The sequence below is a fragment of the Loxodonta africana genome, unplaced genomic scaffold (assembly GCF_030014295.1).
Source record: "Loxodonta africana isolate mLoxAfr1 unplaced genomic scaffold, mLoxAfr1.hap2 scaffold_29, whole genome shotgun sequence".
In the NCBI taxonomy this organism is placed as follows: domain Eukaryota; kingdom Metazoa; phylum Chordata; class Mammalia; order Proboscidea; family Elephantidae; genus Loxodonta; species Loxodonta africana.
Window position 1 is genome coordinate 2,504,295 of NW_026975011.1, and position 3,634 is coordinate 2,507,928.

Here is a 3,634-nt window from a genome sequence, read left to right on the forward strand (position 1 = left end):
ATATACATACCATGATAGGTAGATATTATGACACATATGCAACAAAATAGATAATTCTTAAAATGTAGTTTTATTCTATGCCCAAAATGTGTGTCTGTGAGTTATAGGTATATAATATTCTTTTTATAAGTAATACACTTATTACTAATGTGACAAAGATCCAGATGATTTGTTCTGATCAAATGTCCATAGAGAAACATTCAAGAGCAATAGTAAAAAGCTATGATTTTTTGATTCTTCATCAGGATCCAGAGAGTGCTCTAGGCACTTTACGTGTAAAAACACACACACAAAAAACTTCAGAGATAGATACGATTGTTTTCCCCATGCACAAATTATGAAACTGAGGCACAAAGAGGTTTATGAAGTTGCTCAGGGTCACTGGGATATTAATTGGCGAAGGGGAAATTCCTACACAGACAGTGTTGCTCTGTAGTGCACATTAGTCATCACTGTGCTGTGCTCTCTCCTCAAGGAAGCCCTGGGCTGTACAAAGGCGCACACTCAGTGGGAAACCTTACCCAATATTTGGCCACAGTAATGATCCAATTCCAACACTGGCAAGCATTTTTAAAGTAACATCAATGAGCTTGGAGATTGTTGTTTAATTAAAAATATACAAATAGAAGTACCCAGCAGAATAAAATAAGTTGGGGTTTCACTGATAGTATGAAAGACAGTAGGTCGAAGAAGGATTCTAAGATCATCTATTTAATTCTTTATTTTCCAGTGAGTGAATTGAGACAGACTTGTGACTAAATTTAGAAAATCACTAAAGCTCATGCTTTCCTACACTGAGTTTGGTCTTTTCCTTTGAGTATGTTCCTTTTTGGAAACTTGACATTGAAGTTCCTAATTGTGTCCACTATCAGTGCCTAAGAAGCATTATACATAAAACCCTGTTCCATTGTCCTCTACTTCTCTTTACAGTTTCTATTTTCTCCCCCATTACTGCCCAGCTTACCCCCAATTGGTTTGAAAATACTGGCTGTTAATGTTCTAGTTGGTAACTGTTATGTGGCAGTTAACTTCAGTTAAAAATGTTTGCTTAAAATAGAGATCATATTGTAAAGGCACTCACCACAAATACTACCAAATCAAAGTACTGACTGTATGTCACTAGTGTATAGAAGTGTGTTGAGTTGTGGGACAAGCAAAGAGGAAATGGAAAGCATTGTGGATCCTTAAGACTATGCCCAAATAATTGCTACAGGGAATAATGTGCAAAAAATTTTATAGTAATCTGATACATTTCGAAGTCCAGGCTCTTCAAATTTAGTGAGAGATTCATAAAGACTGAACAACCTTTGAGGCAGGAAGATCCAAACTTCTAATAGTGGAATATCATAATATTTCGTGAGATATTCCCGAAGTGGGGTTATTTTTGGTGCTATATAGATCATACTGTAAAGGGACTCACAATAAAGATTACCAACTCTAAGTACTGATTCTATGTCAATTTAATTATCTTCGCCACCAGAGAATGAGTTTCTTGAGAGCAGACATCCTTCCCCTCTTTGTCATGCAGACCTCTATATCAAGTACTGTCATGTTTAAAAAAAGAAATACTAAATGAATGAAAGACTGTTGGGCCTCTGACTTATTTATAGAAGATCCACTAAGATTTAGAGATAGAGTTTGTCTATTGTAGGCCCAATCCAGTCATCTGAGAAGAACTAGAATTGTTAAGGGTAGGCATATTTGAATCTTTGGAAGAGAATCTCAGTAGACATTTGTCAATGTTTCTTATGTATAAGCCACTGTAGGAAATAAATGGTGCAGAAGTGCTCCATGACCTAATGGACATACTCATAATTGTCTTCATGATTTCATTACAGGTTTGTTCTCCTGAGCTCCCATCTCTGAAACAGGTCTTACAGAAGAGTAAATGGGACACAGAAACAATGTAACAGAATTTGTCCTCCTGGGACTCACTCAGGATCCTGAGGGCCAAAAAGCATTATTTGTCATGTTTTTGCTCATCTACATTGTGACGATGGTGGGAAATGTGCTCATTGTCATGATCATTATTGTTAGTTCCTCCCTGAACTCCCCCATGTACTTCTTCCTTGCCTGTCTGTCACTAATGGATGCTGTTTATTCCACTGACATTTCTCCCAAAATGATCGTAGACTTACTCTATGATAAAAAAGACTATTTCCTTCCCAGCTTGCATGGGCCAGCTCTTCATAGGACACTTATTTGGTGGTACTGAGGTCTTTCTTCTGGTGACAATGGCCTATGACCGCTATGTGGCCATCTGTAAGCCACTGCATTACTTGACCATGATGAATCGACAGGTTTGCATTCTGTTGCTGGTGGCGGCCTGCGTTGGAGGATTTTTGCACTCTGTGGTTCAACTTCTCTTTGTGTACAGCCTCCCCTTCTGTGGCCCCAATGTCATTGATCACTTCAGCTGTGACATGTACTCGTTATTGGAACTTGCTTGCACCGACACCTATTTTATAGGCCTCACTGTTGTTACCAATGGTGGAGCCATCTGTATGGTAATTTTTATCCTTCTACTAATCTCCTATGGGGTCATCCTAAGCTCCCTGAAGACTCACAGTCAGGAAGGGAGGAGCAAAGCCCTGTCTACCTGCAGCTCCCACATCACAGTGGTTGTCCTCTTTTTTGTCCCCTGTATTTTCTTGTATGTTAGACTTGTTTCCAACTCCCATTGACAAATCCATGACTGTGCTGTATACAGTTATCACTCCCATGGTGAATCTTCTGATATACACCTTGAGAAATTCTGAGATGAAAAATGCTATGGAAAAAATCTTAAGTAAAAGGTTAACTACAGATAGAGTAAAAATGTGTACCCACACTGAAAATATCATTGCTAATTCTAAAGCAAGAAATAGGCAATAAATGATCACAATGAACGATTAAGTCAATTCAATGGATTCTCTATGAATACTTCACTTTGTTAATGTAAAGACATCCAAAATGTAGAATAAATTACTCTTTGACGTTAGAATTAAACTAATAGAGTTATTCTGGAGGCTAGATAAAGGGCATATATATTTTTAATGTTATAAATAAAAATAGGAGGCTGAGCCAAGATGGCAGAATAGACAGGCACTTCCAGCGAGCCCTTTTTACAACAAAGACCAGAAAAAGAAAGTGAAACAAGTATATTTGTGACAAGCTGGGAGCCCTGAGCTTCAAAGACAAGCTTAGAAAATGAACTGCTCATTAAACAAGGTCTTCACCTACCCACATCAGAGACCTAAGGACTCGTAGCTCCACTCAGGTCGCCCTGCCCCCCATGACAGGGGTCCAAGGATAACTGGTACCTCCCAGTCCTTACAACAAAAAACTTTGGGTGCCCACGTTCCAACTTCAGAGCCCACCCACTGCACGCTCTAGGGAATAGGGACGCATTTCCTCAGAGGCACTTGTAGGTTGGTTCTCAGCCCTCTACCTTGTTCAGAGTGTGACCCCCTCCTGCAATCAGATTCTGGTACATACACTAATCACGCTGCCCCTCTAAGGCTGTAGGACAGAGCCTGTACCACACACTTGATGGTCAGCTACCTGGAAACCTGAGCTGAATTCATACAAGAAAAGCAAATACGTTCCTAGACTGATACACTTCATAACAGCTCTAGCCATCTGGGGACAGGAC

At 39.5% G+C, this 3,634-nt stretch overlaps 1 pseudogene; it reads left to right on the plus strand.

Moving 5' to 3' along the window:
- The first annotated feature begins 671 nt into the window (after positions 1-671).
- Positions 672-2,983, plus strand: LOC135229442 (olfactory receptor 4A5-like; annotated as a pseudogene).
- The last annotated feature ends 651 nt before the right edge of the window (positions 2,984-3,634 follow it).